This window comes from Mirounga angustirostris, unplaced genomic scaffold, assembly GCF_029215605.1.
Source record: "Mirounga angustirostris isolate CCGP_5_RB_7025 unplaced genomic scaffold, mMirAng1.0.hap1 SCAF_7, whole genome shotgun sequence".
Classification (NCBI taxonomy): Eukaryota; Metazoa; Chordata; class Mammalia; order Carnivora; family Phocidae; genus Mirounga; species Mirounga angustirostris.
In genome coordinates this window covers 36,307,632-36,333,838 of record NW_026991715.1, presented here as the reverse complement: position 1 = coordinate 36,333,838, position 26,207 = coordinate 36,307,632, and the positions used below count along the sequence as shown (strand labels likewise).

General features: G+C 45.8%; 1 protein-coding gene across 7 annotated transcripts in view; it reads left to right on the top strand.

Annotated features, from left to right (window-relative positions):
- FGF1 (fibroblast growth factor 1) overlaps positions 1-26,207 on the top strand; it is a 117,481-nt gene that overhangs the window by 28,910 nt on the left and 62,364 nt on the right. Inside the window, exon 1 of one of the 7 annotated variants that reach the window (XM_045894444.3) lies at positions 3,457-3,704. The exons of 5 other annotated variants lie outside the window; for them this stretch is intronic. The gene's annotated coding sequence lies outside the window, so the exon portion shown is untranslated. Of the gene's footprint in view, positions 1-3,456; positions 3,705-21,287; positions 21,439-26,207 lie in introns of those variants that run through there. One more of the 7 variants, XM_064596101.1, reaches the window with a different exon arrangement.

The following is a 26,207-nucleotide window of genomic DNA, read 5'->3' as shown; positions in this document are numbered from 1 at the left end:
GTCAAGTCAAGACTTGCCCTCAGTGGGGCTGACTCCAGGGGCCAGGCTCCTGTCCCCAGGGAAAAGGCTCAACCCACCTAAAGTCAAGAATGAAACCTGTAGACATTGACGGAGCCATGAATCTAGCACAGGTAGAATAACCAAAAACACCCCAACTGCCTCTTACTAGATGTCTACCTACTTCCATATTTTATTAAACTTAAGACACCATAAATTGAAAGGTACACCATCATTTTACATACCACCATGAAAAAAATGCTGTACTTCCTGATTCTAGAGATGTGAAAATACCCAAAGAAAACTGCCCCCAAGGCTTGGGAAGTGTTTTAAGTGCCATACTGTGCTAGGAGCTGTGCCTCTACTATCCCATTTCATCCCAACCACAGCCATTGCTTATCACTCCTGCTTTTACAGGTGAGGACATAGGCCTTAGTGCAGCGAGGCCTGAGCGCGTGGTCAGTGACACAGAACCAGGGAGCCACAGAGCCTCAGTGGCTTCCTGGGCTAAAATGCCTGCCCTTAACCAGGAGGCAAGACTGCCTCTGACGGAGATGGGCCATCTTTGTCATCTGTTCTTTCTGGTGGGTGGACAGCTGGGCAAACCAAAAACACGATGGAGGTGCCTGGCCTCAAGAAAAAATAAATCTCGCCTCGTTCCTCTTCACAGGGTCATCTGTGCCTGGGCTCACTCCAACTCTCAAGCTCCCCTGGGCTCTGGGAGTGTGTCCTCTAGTTGCAAAGTTGGCCAACCCCTTTAGGAAGATCCTCCAAGATCTACTCATTCATTTACTAGCTCATAAGCTTCCTCAGTCTGGGGTCTTTCTCTGGCCCATCTTTCCCTTTTCCCCAAACTCTAGTGAGCAATCTGCGCTAGATTCTGTAGTGTCATCCTTGACCCTGAACCTTATTCTGCCCACATCTTCCTTGTCTCCTCCCATTTCTCCAAGTATCTTAAGTCTCTGACCCTGCCCTGCCTTGTGCAAGAGCCATGGTCATGTCCTAATCAGTTCCTAGCCTTGTTTCACATCTCCTTCCCATTATAGGTTTTCTAGAAACCCTGCATATTAAAATGAAAACATGGGGCAAAAGAGAGGTGGAATGAGGAGGTTGTAGGTGTGAGAGAAGTCAACTAGACAAGTTTTCTTACTTTCATTTTCAACTCCAAGACCTCCATCACCCTGTGGGCTGTGTATCTACAAGCCGGCCTCTTGGTTTCCCAACTGTGTCATCATCATATATCTTGTTGCCCTCTCTCTTGACCTCTTGGCTGTCCTTCCCATAATTTTCCATTGTGAAGAAGGCAGTTATACTATAATGAAATCTTCCCCATCTCTTTAAAACACCCTTGTTCCCTCCCCTCCCAGCCACTGAGTCACTCTTTCCCTTCCTATCTCTTCTTGAAGACTTCTCAACAGTGGACATGGAGGATGGTTCTTGGCACTTTCCCCTTTCCCGATATTACTCCCCCACCTCAACAAAAACTTAAAATCACAGCTTGGAATTGCCTCCTTGGAACCAGCAAAATCATTGGCAAACACCCTTTTTCTTTTTTTCTGGATTGACATTCTACTCACTCATCCTCTATCCTTCAGAATCTTTTTCTTTGCATAACTATCTCAACTCAGCCCAACTTCCCACAGAGCCCCAGTAAGGGGAACTTTAACAGAATTTCTGCTTTCAATATTTGCAAATCTTTAGTGAATATTAGATATTATTTGTTTTCAGTGTTTCATCCAAGTGCTAAACCTTCTCGGTAAAGGTTTCCTTTGCTGTAAGTTCCCCCAGCACAGAGACACGTCTGCCTCATTCATTCACTCCACACACCACGAGGCTGCAGTAAATACACACTGAGTGAATGATGACTAGCAGTCATCACTGGCCTTCCGTGTCCATTTAGTGTGTGAGCTCCATGAAGGCATCCGTTCATTCAACAACTATTTATTGAGACCCTACCATGTGCCAGGCCCTATGTTAAGCATGGTGGATATAACAATGAACAAAACACAAGTCCCTGCTCTCTTGGAGCTTACCTTCTAATGGAAAATAACTGTTTAAAGATCATTAAATAGGGCGCCTGGGTGGCTCAGTTGGTTAGGCGACTGCCTTCGGCTCAGGTCATGATCCTGGAGTCCCGGGATTGAGTCCCACTTCGGGCTCCCTGCTCAGTGGGGGGTCTGCTTCCCCCTCTGCCCTCTTCCCTCTCGTGCTCTCTGTCTCTCATTCTCATTCTCTCTCTCTCTCAAATAAATAAAATCTTAAAAAAAAAAAAAGATCATTAAATAGGTGTCTAGCTACCTAATATCAGACTCTAATAAGTGTGTTGGAGAAAGTCCTGAAATGACTGGAAGTTTAACTCATATTTGTCCTAGGATACCTAAGGAACTGGGAAAGAGGGATTCAGTTGGCGAATGAGATGAGCACATCTTTTCACAGCTTTCTTGAGATAAAATTTACATTATGGGCATTTGGGTTGTTTCCACTTTTTGGCTATTTTGAATAATGCTGCTCTGAACATTCGTGTACATGTTTTTGCATGAACGTGTTTTCATTTCTCTTGGGTGTATCCCTAGCAGTGGGATTGTAGGCTCATACGGTAACTCTCTGGATTAGCCATTTGAGGAACTGCCAAACTGTTTTCCAAAGTGGCTATACTGATTTTACATTTCCATCAGCAATGTATGAGGGCTCCGATTCCCCATATCCTTGCCAACACTTGTTAGTATCCATCTTTTGATGATAGCTATCCTAGTGGATGTGAAATAGTATCTCACTGTGGTTTTGATCTGCATTTCCCTCATGGCTAATGATGCTGAGCATCTTTTCACATGATGAGAATAGAGTTGACACTTGAACAACATGGGGGTGGGGGGGGCTGGCCTCCCATGCAGTCCAAGATCCATGTATAACTTTTGATTCCCCAAAAACTTAACTACTAATAGCATACTGTTGGTTAGAAGCATAAATGATAAGACAAACAGTCCACACATATTTTATATATTATAGACTGTATAATCACAATTCACTAAACTAGAGAAAAGAAAATGTTATTAAGAAAATCATAAAAAACTAATGATGTAATGTATGGTGATTAACATAACATAATAAAAAAAAGAAAACCATAAGGAAGAGAAATATATGTGGAAAAATCCACGTATAAGTGGACCCGCGCAGTTCAACCCCATGTTGTTCAAGGTGTTCTACTGTATTCATATCGCAGCTGTGAGGCACCTACTCACTTGGATCTCAGCCCAATGCCTGTATGTCAGGTGCTTAATGACCGTTGCTCAATGAACACAGGTAAGAATGAAGCAAAGAAAAGTGTCTTGGAAGACATGGGCGCCTTCAGCTGGGGTAGGCCTGGAAGAGGCATGGGTGCAAAAGGGAGAATGTTTGGCAACTACGAAGCCATGTGTTTTGATCCCTCCCACGCCATCCTGCTGCCTTTAAACCGTCCTCCATTTGGAGTCTCCTTCCCCAGAGGCTGGGTCAGGGGGCCTGTCACAGAGCCAGAGAAGGAAAATAGAACACAGACTACAGAGGATTAGGCAGCTCCACTGCCAGATTTGTGGAGAGAAGGCTTGCAGAACCGCTCGAGCTCCCATTTAATACAGCAAGTCTAGGCATATGGACTGGTGCTTCCACTACGGTGTAGGGGGATGCCCATCTGCCGTGGGAGCACCTGAAGATGGAGGTGGAAAAAAAAGGTGTGTGTGTGTGTGTGTGTGTGTGTGTACGCATGCATGGGTGCAGGTGGTTTGGCCATGGAAACATCCAGATGAGCTGGGGGCAGCATGGCTGGCCTGGGATACGGGGAGGCCCAGAGGGTTGAGAGTGTGGACGGGTGTGATCCAGTGCAAGTGGGCGTAATTCGTACTCTGGATCTCCTGCTCTCCCTGCATGATGAAGATGCTGAGATGACAGCCAGAGGCCACTGGACGGGGGCGGTGAGCCTGCTGTGGGGCTAAGGGGAGACCTCCTGGGCGGGGAGGCAAGGAGCCCACGGCCAGCAGGAGCTGGTCATCCAATGAGCCGCCCTGACTGCACCGAGAGAGACCAGGACCTCAACTTGAGCCTGACGGGGCAGTGACAGGGCAGGTGAAGCACTCCACGCTGAGACCCTGGGCCCCAGAGGCCTGTGAATGAGGGTCTCGGCTCTTCTGGTGAGAGACTGAGTGACCCTCACTCCCCTTATCGCGAGATGATACTTCCGAAAGGAGCAGGTGCCAGAGACGGGGGATCTCGGGGGCAGAGTGTTACTTAACAGGACTGTTTAAATTCTTATACTGGACAAGACTGAGCTGTTTTCAGCCACTTAACAGCCAAGGTCTTGTGAGAAAGCCCAGATTACAGACAAACAAAGAGAAATTACAGTCATACTGTGTGGGGTACCTTGTGACCCTGCCACCCGGGTCTGTTTGTGGCTGGTCACGTGGCCTTGAACTAGCCCAGCACAGGGCAGTGGGAGCAGGGGTATGGTCAGAATCTGATGGAAGCTGGATGTGTGGTGTGTCTGTGACCGCTTCCACGCCTGCTCTGGAGTCAGGGAGTGCAGGAACAAGAGAATTTCTCCTCTTCCACCAGAAAAATAGCTCAAAGTGCATGCCCTTTGTCGTCTTTGGCTAGGATTCTTCTAGAAGCTTTAGGAGGCATTTGGATGGGCCAGGCTGAAGAATCCTCAGTCCTGTAAGAGCGGCACCTCCCGGTTTTTGAGTCCTTACTTGGTTTCATGTGCTGTGCTCTTACACGTGTCACTGAATCCTCCCAGCCACGCTCTGAAAGTATGTACTGTTGTCAGTTACATTTTACAGATAAAGAAACTATGGACCTACCACTGTGGGTAGTGGATGGACCAGTATTTGAACACAGTGATCTAGCTGCAGAGGCTGGACACTTAAGCACTGTGCATACTACCTCATGTTTTTCTGCCTTAAAAAATTCCCTTAGAATTAAAGCAAGATCCAGTTAAGAGCTGTTTATTGAGAAAAAAGTTTCTAAACGTTAGTTTTTTATTTGTAAGAAAAAATGCTTGCCTGGAATAGAGTCAATAATATTATAGTAACTTCATATGGTGACAGATGGTAATTATACTTATTATGGTGAGCATTTTGCAATGCATATAATTGTTGAATTACTACATTGCATGCCTAAAACTATATAATATTGTATGTCAATTCTACTTTAATAAAAAAAATACTTGCCCATTTCTCAATAATAAGGATGATTACACAGAAAAATGACATGTAACTAAAGTGGTAGAGAACCTGAGTGAGAATTCTTTTCAGTCACTTTTCTCGCAGCTCAAGCCAATTCCAGCAAACTCCAAGCCTCAGCTTTGTTGGTTATAAAATTATTCCCAAAAGACAATACAGCCAGCTCAGCTTAAATCGTGTGTACTTTTTTACCCACCCATCTATCTACCCACTCACCCATCTATCCATCCATCCACCCACCTATCAATCTATCATCCACCCACCCAACTATCCATTCATCCACTCATCCACCTATCCATTCATCCATCCATGCCTCTATCCACCCACCCACCCACCCATCTATCTATTCACCACCCAACCACCTATCCATCCATCCATCCATCCATCCATCCCTCCATCCATTTATCCATCCATCCAGTTTTTCATCTCACAATTATTGAGCCTACTATGTGCCAGGCACCAGGGACCCAAATGAACAAGGCAGTTCCTTCCTTTGAGAAGATCACAGCTAGGGCAGAAGCATCCCCGAGTACAATGTATACGAGTACCAGGCGGTGGTTCAGCCTGCATGAAGTGCAGAGTAAATAGGGAAAGGGAGTGAAGAAAGGCCAGCATGAGAAGGAGAGATTTTGTCTGGAAAGAACTACCCACTGCATCTTCTCTTCCTCTGGGTCTCAGCTTAAATGTCATCACCTCAAGGAGTCTTGCCTGGCCATTTATCCTAAAGTTGGCTTAACTCTTCATTCTCGTAGTCCCTTGATACTGAATTTTAGTTTGTCCTTTAAAGTGTGTATGCATGTTGGGGGTGGGGAGTCTGTAAGGCCCCAGGTACAACGTGGTCCCATAAAGGCAGAGACCATGACTTGTTTTCACAAAAGTGTCTTCAAGGCCTGACAAATAGTGGGCGCTCACTTTGTTGCCTGAATGAATAAAGGCCGAAAGCAGATCATAAAGAGCCTTGAATGCCAGGCTAAGAAGTTTGGACTTCAGCCTGCAGGCAGTGAAGAATACGGGAGGTCATTTGAGCAAGGATGAGACCTGATTAGATTTGTGGTTTGGGAGGACAAGGCTGGAGATGTTGTGGATGAGGTAAGAGGAATAAGCTATAAGAGAAAAATTAGAAACAACTGCCTTGGACAGGGGTCAAGATTTTGCTGGCCTGACTCAAGATGGGGATGGTAGGGAAGGAAAGGAATGAAAATGTAAGGAATCAAATCATTAGGAGAGGCCTGTGGGTACTGAGGGAAAGGGAGTATGACTAAGGTCTGTGGTTTGGGTTACTTTGTAACCACTGTACTGTCATGAATGAAGGCAGAGGCAGTTTGGGATTTTGGAGACACGAGCGGAACCTGAGGCAGACAAGGGCACTCACGGAGACAAGGAAAGCACATACACCAAGGACAGACCCCTGACGGATGCCGGACTTCAAAGGATGGCTAAAGGAAAAGAAGCCAGGACAGGACGCTGAACAAGGGCAGTTAAAGAGAAAGGAGAAGACCTAGCAGCTGCTGCTACTGTTGAAACTAAACAGAGGAGAAGGGTCTAAAATGGGATCAAACACTCTACTGCCCAGGGGGCCGGGAGAGTCCACAAGACAGAGTGGTGGAGACCCCGGGTCTGGCTGACACTCAATTCCAGCCGTGTGGGAAGGTGGGTGTAATGGGCCAGATCTTCTGGTGGTTAAAGAGAAGACAGAGAGCAGGAACTCTAGGGCAAATTTCCCAACTGGTAAACGTCAAATCCACGAAGAATAAACACAACCAAACATGTGGTGCTGGCCAACTATAAAGCCTCAGGCCACATCTGGCTCCGGGGTCACAAGTCTGCAGTCCTAGGTGTTGGAGGAGATCAAGGGCACTTTGAGTGCAAGAGTGGGGTGGAAGGAGGACTCCAGAGGACTGGGGATGATGGAGAGGTGCTGGGGCTCTGGCTCCCTTTGGGAAGCTCAGCCCTGTGGGAAGGAACAGGACCCAGCACAGAGGTGGGGGCAGCGGGAAGGATTCTCCAGGAGGAGGGATTTAGCAAGTTTTGGGGCTGAAGGGAAAGACTGAGTAGATAGCATTCTTGCCCTCTTCTTAGAGGGCTTCAAAGGTGTTACTAATTTTTCCTTTAAATCAGAAAAATAACTGCAAAAAAACCAAAAGAAAATGTGAGTTCCTCCTCACCCACCCCATCCCATTCTCCAGAGCTAGTAATTTTTTCAGGTTTCTAGCCGTGTATCTACAGAAACACGTATAATTTTAAAAATAAGTTATAGGGTAATTCCACATATATTACTCTAGGGCCTCCTCTTTCCCCACTCACCTATGTACCTATATGCCTAGCTCTCTTTTTTATGGCTGCCTGGTATTTGCTTGGCTGTACAACTTATCATTCCATGATTGGTGCCATGGTTTCCAAATTCCTGCTATTATTTAAGTGGGATTTTTAAAAGGATTTTATTTATTTGAGAGAGAGAGCAAGTGGGGGTGAGGAGCAAAGGGAGAGTGACAAGCCGACTCTGCACGAAGCACAAGCCTGACACGGGGCTCGATCCCACGACCCTGAGGTCATGACCTGAGCGGAAACCAAGAGTCAGATGCTTAACCAACTGAGCCACCCAGGCGCCGCTCCTGCTATGATGAACAGTTCCTGCTGTGAACCTCATCCAGTGACCTCTCCGCACTGGTGTGAGTCCTGCCATAGGACAAATTCTTAATATTAAATGTGCCAGCGACAGTCTGTGCGGAGTGTGCTCTCTCTTCCACGTACTTGCTGAATCTGTCTGCTCATCCCTCAAGGCCTAGGAATAAAAAATGTAGGGAAGAAGATGTGTTTCCAAAGAAGCTTATAAACTGAAACAAGGCTTTAAATTATCTTTTAAGCTTTAAAGCTGATGAATATACAGCTTTCTTTTTAATCAAGATGTTGTGGGTAAGGACCACAACTCACATAGCTACTAGGTACCTCTTATTCATTACCTTGACAGACATAGAACACATCCACATAACTCTCAGAAAGATAAAGTAAGTCTACCCTTCTTGATTTGATCATCCATTTTCTAGGTGTAGGATCGATATTTGAAGATACTGATTCCTGGGGGCCCATTTAAACATACTAAAAGCGTTCATGGTGTGGGAAATTTGTTCACAGATTGCAGGGAGACCAAAGGTTGAAGGCCATTAAAGTGTTTTTGTTTAAACACAATTATACTCTTGGGTTTTGGTACTTAATCTGTGAAATCAGCAGTTTAGTTAGACTTTCGGAAGAGGATTCTTTGGCACAGAGGGGGAAAACCCTCTGTCATTCCCACAGAGAATGTGAAAACATGGAGAAGAAACAAAGACATAACATAAACAGCCTCTTCTAGAGACCTGCTATTTCAGCACGGCCCTTGGCACACTTAGCTTGGAGCGCCCTCTTCTGGACCTGGGCTCCATGGCACCATCCGACCACCAAGGCAGTCAGACAAGTCTGATTTTCAAGTTCAAAAGCTGCTCTAATCTCCAATTCCAACTTCAGCACATCCTTCTTCTACCTCAGCCACTGAAACCCTGAGATGTTCTTTTTCAATATTTGTGCTATATTTTCAGGTTACACAGAACTCTTTCTCCTCTTTAAAAATGACTCCTTGGTTGCTATTTAAAAAAAAACAAAAACAAAAACAAAAAACACCCTCCTTAGATCTGATTTAAGCCACTGGGATTCCACTTAACATTGTTCACTGTCAGAAATACATTCATAACTTTGAATAAATGGGAACTAGGTCTAGAAGCCAAAGGAGAATGGCAAACAGTTCTCTGTGTCGTTACCGAATACACTGGAGCAATATATGCTTAAGATGAAGGCTTTCTGTCCCACTCTAGAAAGCTGTCAGAACCTTCAGTTAGCCTCATATTTCCTGAATTAATTAAACAAATATTTGCAAAGCAAATTGTATGTACATGCCAGGGAGTGTGCTAAGAGCTGTTTCACAATGGGGGACAAGGTGAGGGTAGTGTCCCTTTAATCAAACATGTGTGATAACTAGGTGGTGTTTTTATTGCAAAATGCTTGGCCATCTTTGAGTGTCATAATGGGTCACTGGAGCTTCAATGTTCTTTCACATTACTGTTAATCTATCATGTGCTACTACTATTAAATTTAACTAGGTTAATCCTCTTACTCAGAAATGCTTTCCCTCAAACTTCTTAAAAGGGACTATTCAAACCTCCAAGGAACATGCTCATGATGTGTTATGATGGGAAGGAGGAGGCAGGATGAAAGCAAACAGCGTTTGCAAACAGCTGCCTGTTTTCCTTGGAGCTGGGGTGGGTAGGGCTGAGGCCGGGCCCTGCTTGGATGTGGGAGCCTGTGGTTCCCTGGCACCATCTTCACAAAACTCTCCTGGGTGAGCACCAGGCCCATCGCCCACAACTTGCCCCTTGTCCTGTTCATCCACCAGACAGAGGAGAAGCACCGTTTGTTCCCTCTCTCTCTCTCTCCCCGCCCCCCCAACCCCTTTCTCTCTCTCTCAGGTATGGAAGCCCATAACCCATCTGCCAGACTGAGGGGCACCAGGCCCTGGGCAGGGCCAGCCCCAAAGAGGGGGGTGCTTCCATGTAAGCAGACCACAGCATTTAGGGAGTCAAAGTCAGCAATGACAGCACGGGGAGGAATGAGCCACGCAAGGTCATCCGAGAGAGATAAGGAAATGACGCAAGGCCACCCACCGGCTGTAAGGAGCCAAATCCCAACACGATTTCTAGTGAGATTCCACTAGTTACTTCTGCTCTGACTTTCTCTCAACTCCAGATGAACCTCTGAGCCGTAGATGTTCATTCTGCCTCCTTTCTCTTGGGTTCGTAACTGTAATCCTATGCTTCTTTGGGCAAGTCACGGATCCCTCTATTCTGTGATCCAAATTATAAAGGAACTTGGCTTTTTAAGAAAGCTAATTTTTTCTCTAAAATCTCTCCGGATCTCCAAGGGTGGGGGATGGATTCGGAATAACTGTAATCTGTGGGCTCTCCCCATCCTAAGTTCTGAGTTTTCAGGTGCCCTTTCCTCACTCTGTCCCACTAAATCCAGTACATTCAATTCAACTCACCAAATATTTACTGAGCTGAGTGCTGTGTTAGAAAAAGACCTGGACGGTGCCCTCAGGAAATTCACAGACCAAGGGATGAGAAAGATGAATAAACAAATCCTTTCAGGCCAGTATGGCAAGGGCTATGACAGAATTATCTAGCACTTTCAAGCCATTGCTCTTGCGGAGTTAGGGTCTGGAGGGACAGCCGGACGCTGATCAGAAAACTGCACACAGGAAAGCAGGATTTCAGTTCTGACCAGTACCCTCAAGGAGAGGCGGGCAGAGCCAACTGAGCTCTAATGGGGCATGCTGCTGGGCGGGAGGGGGTCCAGTAGGGCATCCTTGAAGAAATCATAGTTGAGATCTGAAAGATGGGTCAAGGAAGATTAGGTGTAGAGTGTAGGAGTAAACAGTGGCCCAGGCAAGGGGGAAGAGCTTGTGCAAAGGAACTGTGGCAGGAGAGCACAGTGATCCAAGGCAGCAAACCAACGCTGGTATGGCTAGAGCCCAGGGTGGGAAGGGGAGTGTGGGGTGGCTGGGCCAGAGAGGTCGGCAGGATCCCACATACTGTGTGGTCAGCCATGGCCTTGGCTCAATTCCTCATCTGTATCAAGGGATCAGACCAGCTCCCACCTGGTAGGAATCGGTGAATCCCGTTTAGCACTTAGGGGAGGATGCTCTCAGCACCAGCTGCTCTTACGTTGTACTCATCATCCTCATCATCTCACCAGGACGAGCCTGTGGATGAGGACCCTGTCGGCCCAGGTCGGATATTTCTTCTTAACACGACACTGCTTATGTGGGCACAGCTCCACAGAGGTCTCAGAGACCACAGAAATTAGCATAAATCCTATAAGGGTAACTGCTGGCTTTCTGGAGACATTCTGAATGAATGACCGGCTGGGCCACTGACCACAGGGCTTAAAAACAACCACCAAGAGTTTAGCCTCAAATACCCAGAAAAAACCGAGACAGAGGAAGGAGGACAGTGCCTCCTGAGAGAAAGTGGTCTATAAATGGAAAATTACACGGAAAGCAAACAAATCTTATTTGATGTGAACCCTTTTTGACTCTGTCTGGAAATCCAGGGCAGAAGGAAGTGGAAGGGACAGGGAGTGAGCAGGTGTGCCCAGGCTGAGGCTGCCTGCCGGGGACCAGTGGGTACTGTGACCAAGATGATGAGGAAGGGCTGGAGCCGGCTGCCAAGGCACCCACACCTCAGGCCAGACACTGGACAGACCCAGACGCTCCTGGGCTGCTTCTGAGCTGTGACGCATGCCTGGGCTGCAGATATTGGCCCAGGCTGTGGTGGGGAGCAGGGAGATGGGGGGGGGGCGGACAGGCAGGAAACACAGGAGAAACTTCAGGGGTGTGTAACAAGCAGAGCTGCATCTCCCACCTCTGTTTCCTAATGTGGGTTGTTGTAGCATTGAGGGGGATAACGTATCTAGTAAGTGCTCAGTAGATGTTACCCTCAACAACCAACTCTCTTCAGAGCAACTCAGAGCCTCCATTAACCATGAATTTCAGTTCCGGACCTACAAGCCGTTTGCTGCGTGGCTCGAGGAGATTTCTGAACATCTCAGTGCCTCATACTTCTCCTTAGAAGAGAATCGTGACCCTCTGATTTAAATGGCTCTACCTCAAAAACATTAACAATAACAAGAGGTAATGTTTGGTGACATGTTTTCTCTATGTGCCAAACGCTGGTAAGAATGTTCCTGGAAGGTTAGAGCCTCAGTACTAAAACCTGGAGTCAGAACATCTGGGTTCGAATTCCAGACAGTTCCTTTCCTGGATGTGTGGCCTTGACCCGTTATTTAACCTCCGGGAGCTTTCGTTTCTCCACCTGTCAGGGGAGGGGCAGGGGGTTGTTCATACTACTACCGATGTCACAGGTTTCAGGAAGGACTAGATGAGGTAGAGCAGAAGGAGGCGGTTACCAGGGTGGCTGGTAGCGAGCACTTAAAACGTCTATGCTTATCGTTATTTTTTTTTAAAAGATTTTATTTATTTATTTGAGACAGAGAGAATGAGAGACAGAGAGCACAAGAGGGAGGAGGTTCAGAGGGAGAAGCAGACTCCCTGCCGAGCAGGGAGCCTGATGTGGGACTCGATCCCAGGACTCCAGGATCATGACCTGAGCCGAAGGCAGTCGCTTAACCAACTGAGCCACCCAGGCGCCCCTATGCTTATCGTTATTACGAAGTCTCTTAGTCTCTGCAACCCAGAGCCCTGTATCTAGGAGACTGAGGCTAAGAAAAGGCAACATGCTCACACGATGGAATACTATTCAGCACTAAAAAGAAAAAAGAGCTATCGGCCAGGAAAACATGTGAAGGAAACTTACATCCATGTTACCGAATGAAAGAAGGCAATCTGAAAAGGCTACACAGTGTCTGATTCCAGCTATATGACATTATGGAAAAGGCAAAACTAAGGGATGAGAAAGGGACAGACCAAGGGATGTACGTCTAAGGAAGCAGTTAAAAGATCAGTGGTTGCCAGGAAATTGCCGAGAGGGAAACGAATAGGAAGAGCACAGAGGCTTTTTAGGGGAGTGAAACTATTCTGCATGATACTACAAAGGTGAAGACATGTCATCATATATTTGTCCAAACCCTTCAAATGCCCAGCACCGAGTGAGCCCGATATAAAACTATGGACTTTGGGAGATTAAGATGTCAGTGTAGATTTATGGCTATAACAAATGTGCTGCTCTGGCGGGGGCTGTTGCTAACGGGGGAGACTGTGGGGGGGGAGGGTCAGACAGGAACCCTCTGAACCTTCCTCTTAATTTTGCTGTGAACCTAAAAACTGCTTTTTTTTTTAATATAGATTTTGTTTATTTATTTGACAGAGAGACACACAGCGAGAGAGGGAACACAAGCAGGGGGAGCGGGAGAGGGAGAAGCAGGCTTCCTGCCGAGCAGGGAGCCCGATGTGGGGCTCGATCCCAGGACCCTGGGACCATGACCTGAGCAGAAGGCAGGCGCTTAACGACTGAGCCACCCAGACGCCCCTAAAAAAAATTTTTTTTTTCAAGATTTTATTTATTTGCCAGAGAGAGCACAAGCAGGGGAAGCGGCAGGCAGAGGGAGAAGCAGACTCCCTGCTGAGCCAGGAGCTGATGCGGGGCTTGATCCCAGGACCCTGGGATCATGACCTGAGCTGAAGGCAGATGCTTAACAACTCAGCCACCCAGGCGCCCCTAAAAACTGCTTTTAAAACGTAAAGTCTATTAATTAAAAAGAAAAAAACAAGTTAAGAGAGGCAGAGCTGGGACTCAGACCTCTGTATCTGAAGTGTAAGCCAGGGGTCTGGAACTCTGTCTCCAGCTGTGGTGGCAGATTTGGGCTCCTCTGGCTGATGCAAGTCACAGGAGAAAGGTGGGTTGAGATGCAGGGAGGAAAGTTGATGGGCACGCCTGGGTCAATTTTCCCTGGTCCTTGTCTGTGGATGGGACCCTACACGCCCTGCCTCTGGCCCCCTCGCCTCTCACCACTGGCCCTGCCAGGAAGGCGCTCACAGGGAAGAGGTGTAGATATTGCTGTGTCACCAAGGCCCCTGTGTTGACACACACTCAGCTCCTCCGTAGGGATAATCCGGGCCGTGTGCGTGCTATGAGAGCACGTGGATGTATTCAGCTATATATTTACACTTAAAGTTCAAAATGTTTACCCTTTGGGACTCAGCCCCCCACCTCCAACAATACAGGCACTCTCCATTATCCACCTAATACATTTCTAGAACCTGTGTCTTACAGCTGATTTTATGTGTTAATCATACTTTCCCATGAGAATAATGGAATGGCTGAGGGCGACATATTGAAGATCTCCATCCATGTGATATGAAAGCAACATCTGGTTACTATAAACCTCAGTTGTAGTTTCAATAATGGGGTATGATCCAAATTATAAAATGTGTACGAATGGATTACGAAGGGGGTGCTAAAGATTCACACTCACCACCACTATCCTCATTTGGTGACCACCTAAGAAGTTTCAAGCTCTGGGTTAAGCAGGTCATGTGCCTTAAGTCATTTGATCTTCACAAAATTCCTTTCAGTTAGGTACTATTATATATTGTAGATGACGACACTGAAGCTCAGAGAGGTTGTGTGACTTCCCAAGGGCACACAGACACTAAGCGGTGGACTCCACAGGATTATTTTTTAACTGCCATGGTCACCTGTGCTGGACTTTTGAACTTCCTGCATATATTATCCTGATAAATCTCCATGGATTTCCCCATCCTTTCTACTCCAAATGTCATGTCCTAGTCCAGCCCTCCCTCTGACCACCCCCCTCCACTCCCAACTCCTCTCAGAAGAACCATCTGTCTCTCAGGTACGTCCCAAACTGGAGGATGCCTCAGCATCACCTGGAGAGGGTTAGTATAGTGTAGACTCAAAAGGTCTGAGGCAGGGCCCAGGAATCTGCATTTATAACAAATGTCCCACGCAATTCTAATGTCGGTGTTCCTTGGATCATACTTTGAGAAACACTAACTGGCAGGTTTCCAGGGGAAATTAATTTTTCTTATTTAAAGCATCTGTTAAAGTGATTTGCAATGTTTATAGCAGCAATGTCCACGATAGCCAAACTCTGGAAAGAACCCAAACGTCCAGCAACTGATGAATGGATAAAGAAGATGTGGTATATATACACAATGGAATATTGTATAGCCATCAAAAAGAATGAAAATTTGCCATTTGCAATGATGTGAATAGAACTAGAGGGTATTATGCTAAGCAAAGTTAGTCACAGAAAGACAAGTATCATGATTTCACTCGTATGTGGAATTTAAGAAACAAAGCAGATGAACATAGGGGAAGGGAAGGAAAAATAAAATAAGATGAAAACAGAAAGGCAGACAAACCATAAGAGACTCTTAACTATAGGAAACAAATGAACTCTTAACTATAGGGAATAAACTATAGGGTTGCAGGAGGGAAGGTATGTGGGGGGGATGGGGTAACTGGATGATGGGCATTAAGGAGGGCACTTGATGTAATGAGCACTGGGTGTTATATGCAACTGATGAATCACTAAATTCTACCCCTGAAACTAATAATACACTATATGTTAGTTAAATTGATTTTAAATTAAAAATTTTTAAAAATAAAACACCTGTTAAAAATATAAATGGTTGGGGTGCCTGGGTGGCTCAGTCGGTTAAGTGTCTGCCTTCGGCTCAGGTCATGATCCCAGAGTCCTGGGATCACGCCCCGCATCGGGCTGCATGCTCAGCGGGGAGCCTGCTTCTTCCTCTCTCTCTGCCTGCTGCTCTGCCTACTTGTGCTCTCTCTCTCTGTCAAAGAACTAAATAAAATCTTTAAAAATATATATATATATATATAAATGGTAAAAAATTCAGAAAGTTCAAAAGAGGGGCACCTGGGTGGCTCAGTCAGTTAAGCATCTGCCTTCAGCTCAAGTCATGATCCCGGAGTTGTGGGATCGAGCCCCACGTCAGGTTCCCTGCTCGGCAGGGAGTCTGCTTGTCCCTCTGTCCCTCCCCCCAACTCATGCTCTCTCTTTCTCTCTCAAATAAATAAATAAAATCTGAAAAAAAAAAAGTTCAAAAGAGTAGACAGTAAAAAATATATCTCTCCATGTACAAGGTTGTTCAGAGCAACAGTTTCAATGAGAGTGAAAAACTAACATACCTGTTTGTCCCTACAGAATATATGCAAATACAGTGTAGGCTATTTGTAAGACCAGAGCTTACTTACAGAGTTTACTTACATAATATTTGTTGATGTATCTGTATGGGCGTATACAAATGGAGATCTCAGATGCTCAGAAGCATCTGCAGAACCAGAGAGCACACGGTTTATGTGCATTACACACACCCCTAAATTCCTAATAGTAGTTGCATCAGAGGAAGAGAGAAATATTATGTAAAAGGAAAATGGGAACTCCAACTTCCTCTCTGATGTTTTATTTTATATATAAAAAAGACCCGAAGAGGGGCGCCTGGGTGGCTCAGTCGTTAAGCGTCTGCCTTCGGCTCAGGTCATGATCCCAGGGTCCTCGGATCCAGCCCCACATCGGGCTCCCTGCTCAGCGGGAAGCCTGCTTCTCCCTCTCCCACTCCCCCTGCTTCTCCCTCTCCCACTCCCCCTGCTTGTGTTCTCTCTCTCGCTGTGTCTCTCTCTGTCAAATAAATAAAATCTTTAAAAAAAAAAAAAAAGATCTGACGTAAATTTGAGAAAATGTTAACATTTGTTAAATCTGTGTAGAGTGTACACAGGTGTTTCTTATTATTTTTTGTTTGTTTTTCTTAAATAAAAAAGAAAGCTGCCCCTGGCTCCCCAGTTCACCCAGTTTCCTTCCCTGAAGGCAGCCTGTTATTTTTCCTTTGTCCCTGTCTAGGTCAGCCTCAGCATTAACAAGCACCTGAGTCTCATCTACATTCTTCATCTGATTCTCTCCTACCCACTTCAAGACCTGGTCTTATTAAATTCTCTTTGGATCTTCAATCTATTCAGTCCCTTTTCCTGCAGGCTTCTTCTTGACAAACATTCTCAGGTCTCTCATTTTAGAAAAGCTGCTCTCCCATCTTACTCCCTCAAGACACGAATTTTCTTTTGGTGGGATCCCAGTTGTTCCCAGGAGGGTGGTGTGGGCTCACCATCCCCAGCTTCTTACGCTGACTCAAGCCTCTTGTCTCCTCTCCTGGCTCCCCCATCCACCCATCTCCGGAGACAGACTCAAGACTTTTCTGCAAATCTGATACATTTGGCGGTCCCTTTCTTGACCTTGTTCCCTGCCCATACTTTTGGAAGCACTCCTTATCAGTCTCTTTTCTCACTTCCACACCTCAGCTCACCTCCTCTCGTGCCATCCCGGGCCTCTCCCATGGCCCACCAACTCTGTCTGCTTCTCTTCTCTCTTGTTTTTCTCTCCATTGACGACCTCACCAAGCCCCTAGACGCCAACCCTCAATGCGCATTTTGGGGAAGACACCCACTTCCTCTTGAATTCTCTTCCTGTGGCTTCAGAACCACCTTTCCAACTGTCTTGAGGGTCATGCCCACCTCAAAATCCTACAGATAGAGCAAATTCATCCTGCCAAGTTCAAAGTACTTACACAGAGTACGTAATTCTGTATTTCTGCTAGGTCAGTTCTTCCTAAATTTAATACGCATACAAGTCAACCTGGGGCGTCTTGTTGAATGGCAGATTCTGGTTCTCTAAGTCTGGGGTGGGGCCTGAGAGTGTGCATTTCTAACAAGTACCTGGGTGATGCCTGTGGGACCCCACACACAAATAGTAAGATGCTAGAGAGCTTTCCATTCTCCAGGTCAGGGCTCTCAACTCTGTCTTAAACTTAGAACTACCTGCAGCTCATGCTAGGTGTAACATGGTTTAAAAATATGCACATGGTTAGAAGATTTAAATTAATTAACTCTTCTTTTGCCTGGCCCTGGCCCAGATAAATGAATCAGAATTTCTGGGTGCGTGGCCTGGGCCACCTGCGTTTCAAGAATAACTACTAAGTACCTGGGCAGGCTAGGATTATGGGAAAGACTGAAGGGACAGTGGTAAGACAAAGCCCCTGCGGGGCCTACCTATTAGTGGAAGTGGTGGTGATGAAACAGGAAAACAGACATCAATATTGAAGAGCATTTCAGGTTAAGTGCTAAAAAGGAAAGAGTGGAGTTCCAAGTAGAAAAAAATCTGAAAAGGGGCTGCTTTAGTTAGGGTGGTCAGGAAAGGCCCTTGTGCAGAGAGGACATTTGAGCTGAGAAATGGACATGTAAAGGTCTAAGGACAGAGAAGCATTTCAGGCTGAGGGAACAGTAAACACAAATGTACTGTGGCAGATCCATGCTTGGTGAGGAAAAGAAGGAAAGCGAGTGGTGTAGGTGGAGCACAATGAGCAAGGGAGGAGCAGTGAGGGATGAGTCTTCGGGAGGCTAGAGGCTGATCATGAGCCTGCGGAGCACCATCTTCCCAAGGACAGAGCAAGAGTAAGCCTCTAGAAGGTTCTACCCAAGCAAAGCCCTGTAATCAGACTTAAGCAAGCTGCTGTAGGAGGCCAAGGGTAAAAGCAGGATGCAGGTGTGAATGGTGGCTTGGAAAACAGTGGGAGTAATGGAGAACCCAGAAGAGGGCAGACAGAGGATAAAGCCTGGAACAAGAAAAAATAGAACTTGCTGACGAATGAATGGAATGGGCTTACATGAAGTAGAGACATAAAAGGACTTCTCTGTTTTTCAGCTGAGACATCAGGGACATTTACTAAGATTTGAAATATTTGAGAAAGAGAGGCTGAGGGGCTGTGTGGGGGAAATCAAGTTATGTCTGGGTCATCTTAAGATAATTACTGGACATCCAAGTGGAGATGCTGAATAGGAAGTGGGATTTAAGATCTGTCTAGATATCTTTCCAGCCTTATTCCTCACCTTCAAGAACCCATTATATATGAGCCAGTCCTAATTCAAAGTGTCCTGATTCCAATTCTCACTATGCATTTTCCTAACTCTGTTCCTTCCTATGCTGTATCCTCTGTCCAATGTACCTTCGATCTTGGCCTTTTGAGACCCTAGTCCCACATTACAAACCATCTCAAGTCATCACTGTTCCCTAATATCTCTGTCATCAGTGAGCTGTGCCTCCTGGGGACTCCCATAAACCCTGATGCCTTGTTTGTGACATCTGTCACATTTTCCCCCCATGAGCTATTTGTGTGCATTTACCTGCCCTGCTGGGCTGTAAGTCCCTGGAGGGCAAGGCTTGCCTCCTATTCTTTTACTGTATCCTCCATGATATCCAGAAATACATCCAGCACATAGAAGGCTACTCATTAGAAGTGTTGAATAAATGAGGATTGGGACATGTTCTGAGATGATCACCTGAGGTTAATCTAGTCATCAGTGATCAAAGGTGACAGGTTTTCTTAACCCTGGAGGAACTGATGACTGCTGAATCTCTGGGTCATTGGTATAGAACCACCTAGTATGATGCTGAAACTCTTGACACACGTATGCCATTGCTTCTCTCTAAGTAGTAATGCATGCTTTAGGCCAAGAGTATATCCTTTTTAAAAAGTCTGAATCTCATGTGTGAACTCACTAAAGACGCCTATTGTTGGAAAAGCTGGTGGTATGTTCTTTCCCAAGAGAAAAACTCCCTTTGTAATTATCACCACTGCTGCCCAAGGCCCAAGTTGCTAAGACTGGACCGTGATCCACTTTGCTTTCTGTGGGGGCATGTCTATTACACTGGGGCACTGGAAAAACTGGTGTTGAGCCCAGTTCAGTTTATATAGATAGCCTCATGCTCAATTTGTCCATGAGGCTTCATTATAATCAGATTGATTTATTATAGCGCATTTTGCCTCATGGCGTGCAAGGCATGGATTGTGTACTGGGGAAGAGAGAATGACAGGTCAGATATTAAACAGTGGGCTCTTGGTACACAAGCTGGCAGACACTGAGAAAGTAAGAGAAAAACAAGACAGAAATGGAGAGTAGTGGCCATGAAGGGAGGCTGGGGTGTGGCCAGAGCTCATAGGGCACTATAGGTAAGGGATCACTCCTGCAAGAGGGGCATGGGGGCTAAGTGAGATTAACAGAGAAATAAAATAAGAAAGGATGGAGAAGTAATGGAGGCTGGGGGAGGAAAATGGTCAAAGAACGTTGTCAGTTCCCACAGCGATCATCTACTGAGTGTTGATTATGTGCCAGGCATTGTGATGAAAGCTTTACACAGATTGTCTGATTTACTTTTCCCACAACCTGTAGTAGATACTATTTAACCCATTTTACAAATGAGGAACTTGAGGATCAGAGAAGTTAAGTAACTTACTCAGGGTTGCAGAGCTAGAATAGGCAAGCTGGGATTCAGACCCAGGTCTGTTGGACACCAAAGCCTATGTTCGTAACAACTGTTTTATACTACCTGCTGATATGGACGGAGGGGCATTTCCTCCCACCAAGCCTGCTGTAGGCTGAGAAACACAGTGTCTTCCAATACTCCAAAGAGCAAGGTACTGAGTGATGAGCTAAGTTAGAGGTGTTGTTAAAAAGCCCTGCTATGACTGAGCTGTCTGCCGGGGCTGAGGGTGCTCAGGGCGGAGATGCTCTCATCCATCATCAGGGAATACTCACTCCATTGTGTCGGGCCCCACCTAAATGTTTTTTTATTGTCTGCTCTTCACCATGAGTAATGCCACTTTCCATTTTAAGCTGGGAGCTTCAGGAGATGACCGTGTTATAAGCCAGAGTTTAAAGCTAAGGGCTGCCTGGGGATTACTCACCCACTTCAAGACGTGGCCAACATCTCACCCTCCCACTCAAGATGCTGCTGGAATATCCTCTTCCTTGCCAAAGCCTAAAGGAAATCTGGCTTCCCCTAGAATCAGACTGGGAATGGTGCCAGGTTATCAGAGAGCTGGCAAGTTAACTAATTCTCCAAGTGAAACTACTGTGGTTGGTCTGGTCCCTGCCTGTGTGGTAAAGTTTACTTGCTTATTCATTCATGTGGCATAGGCTGAGGGCCTACTATGTACCAGGCACTCTGTTCCGTGATAGAGATACTACAGTGATCTAGATGGCTTTAGTCCTCGTCCTCAGGCCGTTAACAGTCTGGGGAAGATGAGCAGTTATAACAAGATGTCATAACCAGTAGAGTGTAAGAAATGATAGGACGTGAGGAGCTCAGAGAGTCTGAAGCACTCACAGCTGAAGGATTTATGCCAGGGTAGGAGCTGACTGGGTTTCTTAATTGTAAGCAACCAAAACTGACTTTGACTGCTAATAAACAGAAAGAGAATTTAGAGAACCTGGGGTTGCCCCAAGAATCACTGGGAAGGTGTGGTGGTCCAATATCACAGGAAGGGTGTAGCCAGACCAAGACCCTGGGGGGTGGGTAATCCCTCAAATAGGGGATGTGGCTTCAGATACTGGGCAGTCAAAAGGATGACAAATGTCCAGGACAGCAGGTAGAAGTAAGGAAGGTAGGGAGGAGAAGCCTGTCTCAGAATGACCTAAGATAGTCTGAGTCACAGAAACCAAAAGGAACAGCTTAAAGAGTGTGCTGGCTTATTGAGGGAAGCAGGCAATGGGGCCAGGCAGCCAAGCTCCCAGGGGTTTCTGTAGGGAGTGAAGTTTGCTGCTCAACCAGACTTTGAAGCTTCTGTGGGGAAACAGCCCTGTGGCAGCAGGTAAGGAGGAACTGTATTCTAAGCCTTTCCCTTTTGTTTTTAGGGCTCCTGGGGCCATTCTGGAAGGCCCCAGTTCTCAAAGGATGCCTTGAACTTATAAAAACCAGCTAAATCAGAAGAACATTCTCCATATCATAGTTGGAAACGATGACAGAGATAAGCCAAGGAGATAATAATGATAATAGCCAATGTTGACTGCTTGTGCTAACATGAGCTTACATGCATTATTTCATTTACTCCTCATAATAAGCCTATTAGTTTACAGACAAACAGATGGAGGCACAAAGATTATAGATGACTTGGCCACGGTCCCATGGTCAGCAGATGGTGGAGAGGGATGCAAATGCAGATCTGCTTTACTGTAACTAGAGTCTGCTGACAGGAGCCACAAGAATGGAAAGGTCAGAGAAAGAAAAGTGAGAAATCATTTTTTTTTTTTCTGTGCCAAGTGTATCATAAGAGACTGGAAGCCTAGTCCCTTACCTCTTACCTCTTGCATCAGTACCACGTTGAATCTTAAGGATCGCCCCTGCTCCCAAGCAAGAAATTTTCAAATTTTATCTGAAGGGGAAAAGACCTGTTTTCTAGAGGGAGTCTTGAGTAAGGAACTTGTAGCAGTAAAGTCAAGGTATTGACCCCTAGACTACAGCAAGAGCTATATACAACCTTTTTAATGGATTTTTAAAAGTAGAAATTTCTCTAATTATACAAATAATATATGGTATTTGTGAAAAAATGAGGGAAATATGGAAAAATAGAAAGAAGAAAACAACAGTCATCTGTAACCTCCCCATTCGATGATGGCTGTTGTCACATTTGTGTGTGTGTGTAATTTGTACTCTCACTTTCCAATGCATATATATGTCGTACTGTCTTGTAAAATCAGTTCTCATATCTGAAATAATTGTTATTTGCCTTGATTTCATCCTTTTCCTCAAGGAAAAAGTGTATCAGAGTGCTCCATTTTGCAAATCTACTAAGTGAATATCAGTTCACAGAGTAGAGCATGGTATGTAATGCAAGCCTGTTTGTTCAAATAAGTGTGTAGATGACATGGGGCTCCCTGGGATGCACTGCATACAGTGTTGGTGAAAAGGCCTAGTTCTTTAAGGAGGACTTGGTTGTTCATCATTCACTGACATTTCCAACCAGTAAGCATTACCTGAAAAATGTCTACTATACTGAGTAACCTCATCATTTATTAGATAACTATTTATGTATCAGGAGAGATTTATTTCATCATCTACCATATGGATAACATTCAAACACGTTACATAGACAGAAACCAGAAGAGCGGTTTCTAGGACTGAGCTCCAAGTGGAATCCTGGTTCTGTCTGATCCCACTTCCCCTTCTCAAGCCTAGGGGACCTCGTCTCCTTCGACATCCCTGCCAAGGTGGTTCAAAGCCCCCCAGTCCAGCACACACAGGAACTTGGCTTTCTCGGGCAGGCATGCAGCTGGGCCTCTCCAGTCCTCTCTGAGTATCTCATCTGGGAGCCCACCTGGCTCAAGCCAGCCCACAGCCAGGTCTGGTAGACTGCGGCTGTTGTCAGCTCTTGGCACACCCAGTGCCATCCATCTCTCGTCCTTTTCTCCCACTCATCGAGACAAAGTCCCACCAGTTCAGGAGCCCTGCGTGCTTCCTCTGTGCAGCCCAGACGTCTGTTTTGAGTTGAGAGTCAGTGGCCGGTCAAGCGCCTGCACAATGCAGCTGGATTTGTTGATGTAAACAAAGGAGCTTGCATGGGAGTTTTCTGACCCCGAAAAGGCCCCACAGGACGATCCCCTCGGGCCTCCGTCAGGATTTTAACCTTGTCCAAGGGGACAAGGAAAATGAACTTGAGTTTAGTTAATGAGCTACAGCCGAGAGAGAAGCAAAGCACTTGGGCCCTCTCTTTCCTTCGCTGTCTCCATGTAACCCTGTTCTCACTGGGCCATTCCTCAGCCTGAACTGAGGCTGGATCACTGCCGGGCGAGCCATGTGGGGCTCTGGGGAGCCACGGGTTAGCCGGCTCCTCTGCTCGTGGCGGACACTTTCCTTCACACCCCCAGTGCAGGGCTCCCTTCCCCCCTTGCTTTTTTCGCTTTGTGTTTCCATGCTTCGTTAGATTTTATCTTTACTTACAAAAGCAAACAGTTCATACCTAAATTTATGTTTTAACAGTTAATCATCTCTGGCCCCACCATCTATTCTACTTTTTAGCTCCATGAAATTCCTGGGGTCCTCTTCACATAGGACATTTGCAAACAAAAAAACTAAATGATAATTCAGTTCGAAAGACCTCCTAACTCTGGGAGTGACTGAATTTCTTCATTGCTCAAGAATGAAGTTTTTTCATCAATGAAACCGAGAATAATGGTATGCTCAAGTGCCACCCCATGAAATCATGAGATAACATCTAGGAAGCACTTCATAAGACAGTACAAATTAATTAGACTTTATAGTTATATACTTATTTTTTTAATTTCCTAACATGCTATGTTTTGATCATGCTTACTTTTACAATTACCTTCTGTTGCAACTGGTGCTGGTTATATATTTCCAGTAGTGATACCAAATTTCCATGTGATATAAATTCCAGTTTGAACACTAACTCAACTTTAAACATACTAATTAAATGATAATTAAAGATAAATTCAAGCTGCATAAATCTAGATTAATCAGGACAAATCGTTCTGTATATATGGAAAATGAACCCACTGGAAGAAAAGAAATGACCAAGGAAATAAGAAACCCCAACCAACCCCTAAATCAACCAACTACCCAACCAGGCAGCAGAAATCTCAGAGTAAACATGGACATCTGTGGCACCGTGCAAGATGATTTTCTTTCTTTTTTTTTTTTTTTAAAGATTTTATCTATTTGACAGAGAGAGGCAGTGAGAGTGGGATCACAAGCAGAGGGAGAGGGAGAAACAGGCTTCCCACTGAGCAGGGAGCCCGATTTGGGGCTTGATCCCAGGACCCTGGGATCATGACCTGAGCCGAAGGCAGATGCTTAATGATTGAGCCACCCAGGCGCCCCACGTACAAGATGATTTTCAATGGCTCTTTACCACCAACAAGACCAAAACAGCCAAATTAGGCATTTAGTCTTCATGGCCCTGCTTCTTCCTGTGCCCCCCACAACTTGCTTTTCTTATCCTGCCATCCTCACTGGAAAGCCTCAGGCATCTGACATTCTCGACTAGAACCATCTGGGTGTGGGTCTCCCTCAAGAATTCTATGCTCCAAATTACCATTTGCCCAAATCATGACTTTTTTTTTTTAAGATTTTTTTTTTAAAGATTTTATTTATTTATTTGACCAGAGAGATACAGCAAGAGAGGGAACACAAGCAGGGGGTGTGGGAGAGGGAGAAGCAGGCTGCCTGCCAAGCAGGGAGCCCGATGTGGGGCTCGATCCCAGGACCCTGGGATCATGACCTGAGCTGAAGGCAGATGCTTAACAACTGAGCCACCCAGGCACCCCTTTAAGATTTTATTTATTTATTTATTTATTTATTTGGCAGAGAGAGAGACAGCAAGAGAGCACAAGCAGGGGGAGCGGCAGGCAGAGGGAGAAGCAGGCTCCCCGCTGAGCAGAGAGCCCGACATGGGGCTCCATCCCAGGACCCTGGGACCTGAGCCAAAGACAGACGCTCAATTGACTGAGCCACCCAGGTGCCCCAAGACTCTTTAAAATAGGTATGTTTTTAAAATATTAGCCAGAAATCTTAGTTATCCAAATTAATAAATGTCAGCAAATATCCACTGAGCATCTACTAAGTGTGAGACAAGAGTGTGTCCATGGGAGAAGGGAGAGCATAAGATCCAATTCCTGTCCTCAAGGAGTTGAAAAGTCACTAGGGAGGCCAACCAGAGGATGCAAATAACTATAATTGATGGGTAGAATGTAGTGACTGCCACAAACAGCGCCAGCCAACACGCTGCAGGAGGAGACAATGAATTTGAACTTGGTGAGGATCAGGACAGGTTCACAATGGAGGCAGCACTGGCCCTCAGAGAAGCATTTGTCCTTTGAAAAGATTCTATTAACTCTTGTGGCTCCCCAGTTGGTGAATTATTTTGAGTCCTGTGCCTATTCTGGGCTAACAACTGGAAGAAAGCTTAGCATCCTGACTTTTCTTCCCCGAAATGCGCCAGCTCCTTGCTCCAGGGGATCACGCAGTCTCCTCCAGCCAGTGAAACACACTGGGACACATGGGGCTCTGCACACGTCCCTGACCCCACCCACTGAATTCCTGCTCATCCTCAAAGTTTGCAGCTCAGTGTGACCTCCTCAGAGACACCCGGACCACTCTCCCCCTGCTGATGCACTCCCGCTCTCCGGCCACTGGTATCTGATTTCAATGGACAGAGAGAAGAATTGGCACTGTTTCAGATTATCTTAGCTGCTCACTTCTTTAAAAATGCAGTATCTCCCCCTACAGGAGAAAAAATAGACAAGAAAGCGGGAACTTGGCTTTTCTATTGCCTCTGTGTCCTCCGTGCCTGATAAATCATAGTATTTAGTAAGTATTGGTTGAATGAATTAATGAATAGTAATAGATCAACTCATCCCTTCCCTGGTTTTTTTCATCTCTCTGATCTGTTATTTTTGCGGGGAGAGATCAATGGTTTTAGAAAATATGTAGGATTAATGTCATACTGATGTAATCAATCAAAAATATTCATACTTGGGACCGCCTGGCTGACTCAGTCAGTAGAGCATGCGACTCTTGGTCTCGGGTTGTGAGTTTGAGCCCCACGTTGGGTGCAGAGATTAC